The sequence below is a fragment of the Globicephala melas genome, chromosome 7, assembly GCF_963455315.2.
Source record: "Globicephala melas chromosome 7, mGloMel1.2, whole genome shotgun sequence".
NCBI lineage: Eukaryota > Metazoa > Chordata > Mammalia > Artiodactyla > Delphinidae > Globicephala > Globicephala melas.
In genome coordinates, this window is record NC_083320.1 from 30,881,843 (window position 1) to 30,894,498 (window position 12,656).

General features: G+C 38.5%; 1 protein-coding gene across 3 annotated transcripts in view; it reads right to left on the reverse strand.

Moving 5' to 3' along the window:
* PARD3B (par-3 family cell polarity regulator beta) overlaps positions 1–12,656 on the reverse strand; it is a 1,048,345-nt gene that overhangs the window by 668,285 nt on the left and 367,404 nt on the right. The gene's annotated exons all lie outside the window — the stretch shown is intronic.

Genomic DNA, 12,656 nt, shown 5'->3' on the forward strand with positions numbered 1-12,656 from the left:
GCCTCTCCCATGGGTTACTGCAAGGGCTCTGTGATTGGACTCCTTGTTTCCACCCAGGCTCCCTTTCAATCCACTTTCAACACAACAGCCAGTGTGATCTTGCTGAAACCTAAGGCGGATCGCATCTCTCCTCTGATCAGAACCCTGTAATACCTTTCCACCTCACTTGGAATAAAGCCCAAGTCCTTGCAATGCCCTGTATGGTAATGGGCTCCCAGTGAAGGTTCTGACCCCATGTCCTGATGATTCTCTCCCTTGTTCTCAGGATTCTATCCAGCTATGCTATCTTCTTTGTCCCTCTCTGTCTTTACATTTGCTGTTCTCTCTGCCTGACACAGTCTTCCACCAGATACCTGCATGGCTTGTTCCTCGATCCCTCACATTTTTATCAAGCGCCAGGCTTTCACTGGCCACACTATCTCAATTGAAATGCCGCCTCTCCCCCTGCCCCCACTTGTCATACTCCCTTCATTTTTCTTTATAGTATTTGTCACCACTCAATGCTATGTTTTTTTCTTATTTGTCTTATTTATTTGCCTGTCCTCCCTGTAAAACTCCCTAGGAAAGTATACTAGATTATAAGCTCCAAGAAGACAATGATTTTGGTCAATTTTGTTGTTTGCTGTATCCCTAGAACAGTGAATTAGAGATGGTAGGCACCCAACATATATTTGTTGAAATAAACAAGTGAAAAGATGCAAAAAAGGATATGAAACCTAATATAGCAATGAAAGATAGCTAGATTTTTCATGTGTTTTTAAAACGCTAAAATTAATTTTTTAAATGAATGAGTATAAATGACCAATATAAACCTATAAGACACTCAATACATCATCATCATTATTACTGTTGCTTCCGTTTTGTTACGATGGGAGGAGAAATTCCTTACTTTCTATTCAACACCAGGGGTGGGGGTGGGGGTGGGGGGCAGAAATGGCTTCTGCTCTTGAAATGGAGATTACGTGTTTTCTTTTCCTTTTCTGGTTCATGTTTGAAAGGGACAATCTGCTGATCTGGTTTCTGAAGGAGTGGAAGAGTTGAACTAGGGTGGATGGTGGATGGAGAGATGGGCAGGGTTAGCAGTTTGGTCCCAGACACCCCCTTGCTTGCTTTCTTCCAATTGGCTTTCTTCCAATCTTTCTTCCAACTTTGATGTACCTGGTGTGAAGCTTTTGGATGTGTCCCCAGAAGTAGCTTTAAAACAAATGTGAATAACTGAGTGGAAGCACAGCTTGAATTGACATGCCATGAACTCAAAATTGAAGCATTCAGCTTTTATTTTACAAATTCATGTCAATTTTACATTTTACCAGCTTCCCATGCTTGATTTAACATGAAAAGATTTTCTCTTTAACTGTCAGTAAAATTAAGGCAATGACCTCATGTGTTTTGTACCTCTACTTGAGAGGTCAAGGTGGAGTGTATTTCTCAGGAAAATACCTACTTCCTAAAAAGAACTGAGGAAAACACAAGAAAACAGGTACATTAATGTGGTATGTACAAATTATTTTCAAGAACTATATCTCAATTGCCAATGCTGATGGTGTTTCCAATTCCAAGATCAGGCATTAGTTTGGTAACTACCCCCTGACTACTCCTTCCCCAGGGGGTATTCGGAAGGAACATCTGAAATTATTTAGAATTTACCTAGAAAATATATGATGCAAAAGCTTTATTTTAAAGAATAGTTCAATCTTTTTTTTTTCGTATTTACCTTGTAAAGGTCAAAATAATGTACAAGTCAACAACCACCACCTCAAAGATCAGAAAGAAATAAAAGAGCTTTGGATAATTTACAAAAGCCATAACCCGGAATAACAGACTTGATCGAAAGAGCCACGTGCTCTTCACAATTCCACATCATCAATATCTCTTCAAGGACTCAGACCTATTTTTACACTCAAACAAGGTAAAGGTGTGAGTGAGTGTGTGTTCATGGGTGTGTGTTGGGGGTGAGTGGGGTGGAGGCAGAATATGAACGTCGTTGATAATATTCCTCACATGCCTAAATGCTTAGCACAGAGCCTGGTACACAACGGAAGGGTAAATGTTAATTCCTTTTCCTCCCATAGCTAGCATTCCCTGGCTCCTGGACTGAGTCCCGCTTGACTTGTTTATCCCTATTCTGTTTTTACTTTGTTGCTTCTCTTTAATCTCTTCATCACAGGGTTGACAGAGGAACAGAGAAAGTACCAAGATCAAACACATCAAATAGGTAATTTTTGTTTTTCTCTTCTTTGCTCTTCATCACACAAGAACACACAACCTTCAGACATGCAGTGCCGTTCTTCCACCTAGCAATACGTGGTTTGTGCTGTCTGTTCTATTTTTACCATAACTCGAAGCAATATAGCAATGCCTTTACTTTCTATACTGACAAGTAAATATTTTAATAGTAAGCGCCACCAAGCACATTTACTGCAGAGTCCCTCCATATTCAAGAGGTGGTCTGCCCCGTCGCCAGCCTGTAGCATTCTGTCACTTTTACAGCCTGAGGTTTCATAATCTGATGCTATTATCTTTAGTCTACATAGAGAATAAAAAAGAATGATCCAAATGCTCATAGAACATAATAAACTGTATTTATAAAAGTTATCTTTTTGGGATAAGCAATTACACGGAGAGATACGTGGCTCCATTTTAATTACATGTCAAGTGAACTAACTTACTACTAAGAAAGGCTTATTTACCATATATATATATATATTTTTTTTACTGTTTCATACATATTCCATGTTAGCAACCACTATCAAGTAGAATGAAAAGACAAAGAAAAAAGTATCCTACAAAATAAAGCTGGAATCATTTGTCTCAAATCTTAATAGACACAATTAAATCTAAGTAAGACTGTGAAATTACAACAATTTCACAAGTAGAGAAAGCACATTATGACCTTTGGGAGAAACACTGCAGAATTTCGTTTCAATGTATGCATCTGCTTGTAACTAAATCACAACTGGCTATTGAGCTAATTTTATGCCGCTTTAAACAAAGGTTTGAAAATGGACCCTTTGCCTTCAAAGGATTTTGACAGCCAGCTAAAAACATTTAATCTGGATTTTAAAAATTAGCGGGCTCACATTAGCATCTTCATCAGATGCTACCATCAGATCTAGCAGCCTCAGAACAAGCGTGTAACAGCTCTGATTCTCAGAAACTTCAATCGACATTCAGTAAATGAGATAAAACCAATTTTCATTTCCTCTCCAAACTGAAAATCGATAATAGGGACCTTTACAAACTTTACAGCTTTAAGCTGCATTCTAAAGAAAATAATAAAACATGATTTATTCAATCGTACTAAGAACCCCTTTTATCCTTATCACTTTTTAAAGAGGCAGAAGCCTAAATTGTCCCATAATAACAAAAAATATGCCTATTAAAAAAACACCCCTATTTCAGCCAAAAATACATTTGCTTCCTTTAATTATGTAGTAAGTTATACTGAATCATATTTTTCTTTTGACTACCTTGAGTTAAAATTTCAAAGATGATGTGTTTCCACTTGACAAACTTAAGAGAATCTCGAGTTTGCTTTGCTGCATTCTTTACTTTCCTTAGTAATAATAGCTCACCATTCATGAGACAACATTCACAACTCATTATCTAATACACACAGAGGAAGCCGGAGGAGCCCTTTCCTCGGTGCCCTCCACCTCCACAGCAGTGGTTGGGCAAAGGGTCTCAATGAAGGTCAGCTGGCAGCCACCAAACCCTAATCCTAGGGCACCTGGGGGCAGCTACAGGAAAAGTAAACAAGTACAGAAACCGGGAGGAAGTTTTAAGAATCATCAGGATAACACAAATGTCAGAAATATAAAAAATTCAGTATACTCGTCAGTAATATTTCCACTGTCTCTGAATTACACATATTAAAAATAATATACCCAGAGGAAAGCAGAAGATACTTGGGTTAAACTGGCTGGGAAATTTTCAGGGATGAGGCCAATCCGCTGGGTGGCTTCGCTTGCCATTTACCCAGTATATCGGTAGACGGTTCCTTGATTCTATCCAATCCCAAGGGCTCTGAAAGTCTTGGGAGAGTGTACAGTATTAGAAATCAAGATACAAGTTAGGTTGTTTTACAACGCATGGACACACACACACACACAAATGACTTTTTCTTCGAGTTATTCTTATCTAAATCGTGCATGCCTAATCTGCGTTTTTGAAAGACTATTCAATTTGAAACAAGTGTATCTGACACCAGAAAGCATAAAATAGCATATGGGAAAATAATTTTGTAAATTATAAAGCATACATACATTTACAATGATGTAACATTGACACTGAATATTATTTCACTGGCTTAGTTTCATTTTCCCTACAAATTCTATTTTCTGACCAAACCAAAGCTATCACTGTCTCAGAAATACAGTTCGGCAATGTCTTAGCCGAGGCCCAGTGCTACCACAGCCATCAGAGTTTATGTCAATAGATCCTTGAAGGCAGTAACTTGCTGTAATATGAGTGATTTCTCTCTGCAGGAATTATCCCATTACAACGAAATGCCACACTACCTCTGGCCAGGTCCTCACATGTCTACTGCCAGCGCCCCAATCCACTTCTGGGTTCCACTCCAGTCCCCTGACATTTACCCGTAACACTACTGCTAGAGTGGTCTTCCATCACACAGATCTGGCTTGGTCTTGCTCCAGCTTAAAACTCTTCATGGGCTTTCCTGGTGGCGCAGTGGTTGAGAGTCTGCCTGCCGATGCAGGGGACACGGGTTCGTGCCCCGGTCTGGGAGGGTCCCACATGCCGCAGAACGGCTGGGCCCGTGAGCCATGGCCGCTAGGCCTGCGTGTCTGGAGCCTGTGCTGGGCAACGGGAGAGGCCACAACAGTGAGAGGCCCGCGTACCGCAAAACAAAACAAAACAAAAAAACCTCTTCATTATCTATTATGGCTTTCAAAATGAAGTTACAGCCTCCCAGATGAGGCTCTCCACCATACTCTGTGGTGTTTCCACAATAACCTGTCCAGGTGTCTGTCATCACTGGTCACACAGCACAAAAGATCATTGATTTATTTACCTCTGTCTAAAAGTAAACCGTAAGCTACTTGAAACCATGGGTCACATCATTTAAAAATATATTTAACAAGTATTTTATAGCCCTGATTATGCACTCGGCACTGTTCAAAGTGCTTACATATATGATTTAAGAATCACAAGAAACCCTATGAGAAAAGCACCATTATTCCCATTCTAAACATGGGAGAACTGAAGTACAATTGACTTGGTATTCCAAGCTCCTAGTATGGTACTTGGCAGGTAGAAGGGGGTCAGGTAAATGAGTGATTGGAGTTCTCTGCTAGATCCGAGAGGAAGAGCAAAGCCTCTTTTACATGGATGTCTACACTTTTAGGGGGATACCACCTGTGTCCTAATTTTCCATGCACATAGGAATAAAGGTAACCTTCATTACCAGGCATGCTCCTGTACAGGACAAAATAGCTTCTGCCCATCCTTGAGGTTCAATCCAGAACTGCATCTTACAATTTGTGCACCTAAAATCCATTTAGTACATTATAATCCCAATCCTGTTTCCTGGTGGACTACATTTACGTATTTGATTTTCTTCCAGAGGAAACCTTTTAAAATTGTAAAACAAATTTGCACATTAGCATACCTAGTTTTGAAACAAACACAACTGTACAGTGTTCTCCATTACATTTGACTGCTAGAAGAACCCTGCTTATTTTGTACTAATGACTGCAATCCAGGGTGTATTGCTTAATTTTGTGGATTAATGAGTAAGCAATCAAACGTGATTTTAAGTCATGAATATAACAAACATACTATTCATTTATTTTGACAAGTATTTTAATTTATGAGACTTGGTTACAAATAGAGCAGTCTATTTCATAAAATTAAAAAAAAAGAAACCTTTCTGCTTTTAAGATAACGCAACAGCTCTCAGAGAATAAACCTTCGTGGAGAATGATGACAAAGCCACCAACTTCTAAAGACAAGTAAAGCATTGATAGGTTGATAGAAAAAACAATGAGACCTTACTATATCACTAAAATTTTCAAACAAGGAATGTCTTTTGCATGCACTTGAGCTATACGCAACATCTTTAGGGGGTGCAAGCCACACAGAACATTCTAAATAAACTAAGTCAGTGCTGGCCTGAGGCAAGTATCCCCTAGCCTGTCACCCTGGTAGCCTCAAACACAAGTTTCAGCAGCTTCACATGTCCCTGAGGTGGCCTCATATTCCTGGTCTGAGAACCCCGAAAGCCAGGTAAATGAATGTACTACCATCATGAGCAAGGTCACAACTCCCTGAAAATTAGTCAGTGATTAATTGGTGCTACATTTCATCAGGCTGGGGAAGGAACAGACTCTTTAGCATAGACACATTTAGCAAATTGGCCTGAGCACCGGCTGATTGACCTCATGACAGGTCCAATGATGTTCTACCTTCTCTGGGATTTCAAGATAAGACGAGCAACTGGTGGAGACAACAGAAAGGTCAGCATGCAGCCTGATTGAGGGATGAGGAAGCACTCCCCTTAAACATTCCATTTAGACTCAGATCCTCCTTGTCACGGATGACAAGGCTTCAAAGCCGATATTTAAAAAAGATTAGCACTGCAATAGCAGGTGGGTTTAGCTCCTGAACGCCTTCCGTCTGAGTGGTAGAGCTAACCTTTTCCTTTGGCTTCTAATTGCTCTACATCTCCTTAACTCCTGATAATGTGGCCAACCCTGCTGGGATGGGTGTTGACTTTGGGAGCCTCTAAATGTCAGGATTTGTAATTATGATCGTGGGTATATTACACTCACATAGAATGATGCCTCGCTAATTGGGGCCTGAAGATGAAGCCTGGGGTCCTTGCTCCTTGTTCACAGTCACAGGACGTGACTCCGGGAGCAGCTGCATCCTAGGTCTTGTCTTTCATTGTAGAAAGATGATCTTTGTGAGTCAGTTGTAAATTTTTAACTTCAGTGCAAAAGGCCTTTCTAAAACATCTAAAACATATTCCGTAGGCATAAGAAGTACAATTGCTAAATCAAAAATTAAAACATATTGAGCCTACTTATGGCAAAAATGGGATGCGAGCTTTGAAATGAGGACTGGTCCCAAAAATCCAGGTTGCTATAACCATCCGCAGTAACTGCATTTCAAAACCCCGTCTTCGGTCTGATATTCCCAAACCCAAAGGACTCTTTTACACTTTGCTGCTTTAGTTTTTTATGTTTTCCAGGAAAAAAGAAAAGTATGGGGCAAGAAGGTGTGGGGAATCACAAACTCCACCAGTTCCCCTGGGGCAAGAAGGTGTGGGGATCACAAACTCCACCAGTTCCCCCCAGCCAACTGTGTATGTGGTATGTGCTTGTGTCTTGGTGGTGGGGAAGGGAGGGAATATGAACAAAACTTCAAAGGATGTTGTTACAAGACTTCTGAAAACACAGAAAAGACACACAAGGATCAGCTCAAATCCCAGAAAACTACTGTTACAGTGTTGGTGCTTTTCCTCCAGTCTTCCTTTGTGTGTGTGTGTGTGTGTGTGTGTGTGTGTGTGTGTGTGTGTGTGTGTGTGTGTGTGTGTGTGTGTGTGTGTGTGTGTGTGTGTGTGTGTGTGTGTGTGTGTGTGTGTGTACCTTAACACTACATGAGCCATACTACATAGCACACAATTTAGTTTTCTGATATTTTCACTTAGGTTTTTCTTGAGAGCAATTTTCTCTAATTTTAGTTTGCAAAAAAATGAAGAAAATTCTTGACTGAATAATATTTCATAACACAATTAGCCATATCATAATTTAGCTTATTCTGCCATTCCAGATGCATGAAAATATAAATTATCTTTGTATAGGACTGTCATTTTCTCAGTCATTGATGATGTTGCAGACAAAATTACATCCTCCTGTTTAAAGTCAATTTTTTGATTATTAGTGTTATTCAAAATAATTTTATAAGCTATTTTTGTTTCTTCAATAATGGATTGTCTGTTCATACCCTTTGCCTTTCTTTTCATTTTGCTTCTACTGTTTCTCATCAACATGAATAAGCTATTCAAGTATATTTTGTCTTTTTTATCTTTGCAAATTTATTTTTTGCCAATTTGCCTTTCAATTTTGTTTATGATGTAATTTTTTTCATTGCATGGTATTCTATTCCCTTAAAACCCTCTTTTAAATCTTCAAAGGTCCCTTGTAAAGAGGTACTCACCTGGAACCAGTAATACTTTATGATGGACAAGTAGTAAAACAATGTTGATTTAATTTACTACTTTGATAGTCCCTTAAGAGAGAGCAGGTGGGAAATGTTTTGATTGATGGGACTGGTTTTTAAATCATCATTCATATTCTAAACAAATACAGATGGACAAAAGCTATTACAATAAAGAAATCACAAAAAAATTTTAATATTTCAATGATTTTATAATCCAAATGTCTGTCATTTTCTGCAAATTCTTTATGCTGAAATTCCACACATTTAATCCAGTATTAAAATGTAAAAAAATATATTAACAAAATTTGTTTAAAAAATTTTTATGTACTTGAAGACTCTAAGATTCCCTTATTTTCTGTCCCCCAGACAAGAGAAATTTCTATTGTATCTTTTAACATTTCTTCTATATCACCTACTATCCAGCCGTCAATCATGTGTGTTGCTTTCCTGTAAACTGCCTCCCTGTCCCTCGTTTTGCCAAGGATGAAAAACTCTAGAAAGGACCTATTTACAGTAATGTATTAAAAAAAATGTATTTATGTCTTTAACTCTCACCCAAGTCTTCTTTTCATTGTTCATTTAAAAGCATAACTGTCATAGGTCAGTTGACATTGCCCTAGTGACTACTGGGTTGCTAGCCACATTTCTCTATCTTACCAACATAGTCTCTGTTATATTCTATCATCCAATCTGTTCTGCCAGTTAATCCCATCTTCAAGTAAATTTCAAGCTTAATGACATTTATTTCATCTACAACACAGAAGTAACATATGGGGCACTTCTTACCGAGTCAGGAAACAAAAATTCTCTCAGAGATAATCTATTCAATAAATATGTAAAGGTCTGTTTATAAATACACAAAATCAACTTGAAGATATACACCCAGGACAGCTTTAATTCACTACATAAATCAGCTAAAGAAGTGGTATGTCAATATGAGAGTCATAGAGGCCAGGCAAATGGTGTCAGAGGCGAATGCACTGGCAGTGTCATTTTAAGTATTATCCAGTTGAAGGGATCCACTGGATTAAAGAAAAAACTTACAGCCCCATTCATAGGGATACCTTTATTGAGAAATGGGTGAGACATGGGGATTACAGTGTGGTATCATTAAACTCATGAATCTGGGACCGAGTACATAACCTCTGCGGCCAAGTGCAAAATGAAAGTGTGGAGCCCTTGTTCAAATATTTAAAGAATTCCAAGATGGCAATAAGCATGGGGCCCTGAGCAACTACACAGGTCACATACCCATAACGTTGGCCCTGCTTGAATCATGTGCCTTTCTAAACTCATTCTGGTTTCATTTTCCCCAAGTAATCTGACTGTGATTTGATATCCCACATTATTCCCTCAACAGGGAGAATATATGTTGGCTAGTGGATATGCAATGTCTAGTGTCCTTGGCAATTATTACACACCTGTTTATAGTCCTGGTGAACTTTACTAGCTGGAGTCAGAATCCTTGAGTCAAATCAATCCAGAGCAGTGAGAAGGCATAGTTTATAGAACTACAGTACTTGGGCCCTTTGTTGTGGTGGGGTGGGAGCTGGAGGGATGCTCACGTACATGTTTCTGGTGAGACCTCTTCTATAAACTCCCTATTCTTCAAAGAGTCTTCCATTTGAACTTCTAGCTCATATTTATTCACTGAAAATGCAATACTGGCTTAGAAGATAGCTTAAATCAAAGGGAAATGCTGGAATGTTTTTTCATTTAAATGCAAAAGAACACTATAATTATGTAATGTGATAAATATCACTACAATGGCAATCATATTACAATATATAAATGTATCCAAGTAACATTCTGTATATATTGCTTTCCTAGAATCCATAGTAGTTGGAAACCTAGACTCTAGAGCCAGACTGCGCGAGTTCAAATCCTGACTCAACCACTTTCTAAACGTAGGGAAGTTATGTAGCTTCTCTGAGCCTCAACCATTCTGTCTATCTATACAATAAGGAGAAGGATAGCAGCTAACATCTATTGAGCACTTATCAGTTTAAACACAGAGTATCAGACTGTATTATCTCACATATTTTTCGTACCACCCCTAGACGTAGTTACAATTAATTTCTTCAAAACTGGGGATACTGAAAGGTTAGATGGATTACGTGGCCAGTAAGTGATAAAGCCAGAATCAGAAGCCAGTTAAACTTCAGCACCTCCTCATTATTCTGAGCCTACCTTTCGAATTGTTGTATTACATGAGATACAACTTATCAGAGTGCCTAGCCATGAAAAATAAAGTGTTCCTTTAATGCTAGGCCCTAGATATTATTATCATTATCATTATTTTTATTATTGATCAAAAGCCCTATTCATCCTTTAAGACCCAACTCAATTTGTATCCTGGATAATATCTAGTATCTAGAGATTAAGTGTGTATCTAATGTAAGAATATCCCTTACTATAGTCTAATTAAAAATGCACAACTCAATTTAAAGAGACCAATTCCCACCCCACAGCAATATTGGACTGAATATTTGACTAATAAGATAGACTTGATTTATAATAATTTAATAGACTAACATCTAAAAAATGTGACATTTTCTTCAACACAATACATATCTATTAAATAAAAAGATATATAATTTTATTAGTAGGTATATCACCATGCCAATTGATAAGCATCAAGTGAAAAATTAAAAGAGGATTAAAAGATGAGGATTGGGAAGTTACTAATTATAGCATAATATCTATCTTACATTTTGTACCTAGTTTCTACTCATAGGGTATTGACATTAGGATTAGGAAAAATAATTCCCATCCATAGAAATATAACTTACTTTGCTAACAAAACATAACTCCAAATATAAACTGCTTGCAAAAACCGTATTTCATAAGAGCATCTTTGGATGAAATGGAATGAAGACGCTGCCTTCTGTTACTATCCTTTCACACAAGTTTCATGACTGGAAATGCTGTACGGCATTTCTCAGAAAGTACTCTAGAAAGCCTGTACAGTTAATCAACTTTAGTTTAGAAAGACTCCATTCTTATAATTTATTTTGTTTTCAGAGAAAAAAAAGACTTGGAAAGGTTCCTGTGAGACATGGAAAAATACCAAGATCTGTCAAGGATAAACATGTTTTCCTCCCCAAAGCCCTTAAAGTCAGTGAAAATGGTTTCCAATAATGAATCACCAAAAGGAAAAGCCCTATTTTTATTGGACTAAAATTCATAATTTCTATGAAACAAGAAGATAAATGGAATGTGGAAGCAAGCAACCAATGGCGAATGCCTGATACTGCACTTAGAAAACCCCATGACATAAATACTGGAGGACTGGGTCAGAGTCTGGGGAGACGACAGCATCCTTTTTTTTAATGTTCATGTCCAGCCCCTGTGTGCTGGGGAAAAATTGTTTTAAATGTGTCCATAACTGAGAGCTTTTTGGCAAGAGGGAACCCATTTATCTAGTCAAATCCAAATGGAAGTCTGAAGTAAGCACATGATATAACATGCAAATTATCCTCAACTAATGTAGCTAAACTTGACAAACGTGAGTCAAATATCACACATCTCTAACAGTCTTGCTTCTAACTCAAAGGGGAAAAACATCATTTATATGTAGCTGCCAAATACTATATTCTCTCTAATTTAATAAGCAGGAACCGTTTTCCCTACCATTGAAAATTTATGCTGGTCTTTGGACGGGTTCGGCTGCCTTTTTCAGTCTAGTGGTCTGTGACCATGGAGGGCTTTAGCCAAAGAGAAAATGACTCCATAAATCCACAGAAGCTGTCTTGCTTTAAATTATAGTTTGAAAGCTTCCAGAGTATATGAAAAGACTTTGAACAAGAAAAATCAACATACACCAACACATATGTATTGAAAGTTATCCTATTTCACAACAGGAGGCATCCCTCAAACTTTAGAAAGCATGCATCCATACAGTAAGATACAGACTTGTCAACATCTCTAGAGACTTGCTACCTAATTATCAAGACATTTGGTCATCTGACATCATGAGGCATGTGAGTACACGTAGTACTTTTTTTTTTTTTTGCGGTACGCGGGCCCCTCACTGTTGTGGCCTCTCCCGTTGTGGAGCACAGGCTCCGGACGCGCAGGCCCAGCGGCCATGGCTCACGGGCCCAGCCGCTCCGTGGCATGTGGTATCCTCCCGGACCGGGGCACGAACCCGCGTCCCTTGCATCTGCAGGCGGACTCTCAACCACTGCGCCGCCAGGGAAGCCCCCGTAGTACTTTTTTGATACAAAACTATGATTAGGATATTTCTGCTCTTGATAGTTCACAAAACAATAGACCTATTCATTATAATGTCACTGGAAAGCAGATTATGTTGCTTCAGAGGATGGCATGCCACTTTTCTTCAGAATTCCTGTTAGACCTCTTTAAATCAGCAAAGGTGTCACTTCATAACCTCTCAAACTTAACTGGCTGGTAAAACACAGGAAAAGAATCTTGAGGTTACAGATTAGCCATCTATTCTAATAAGA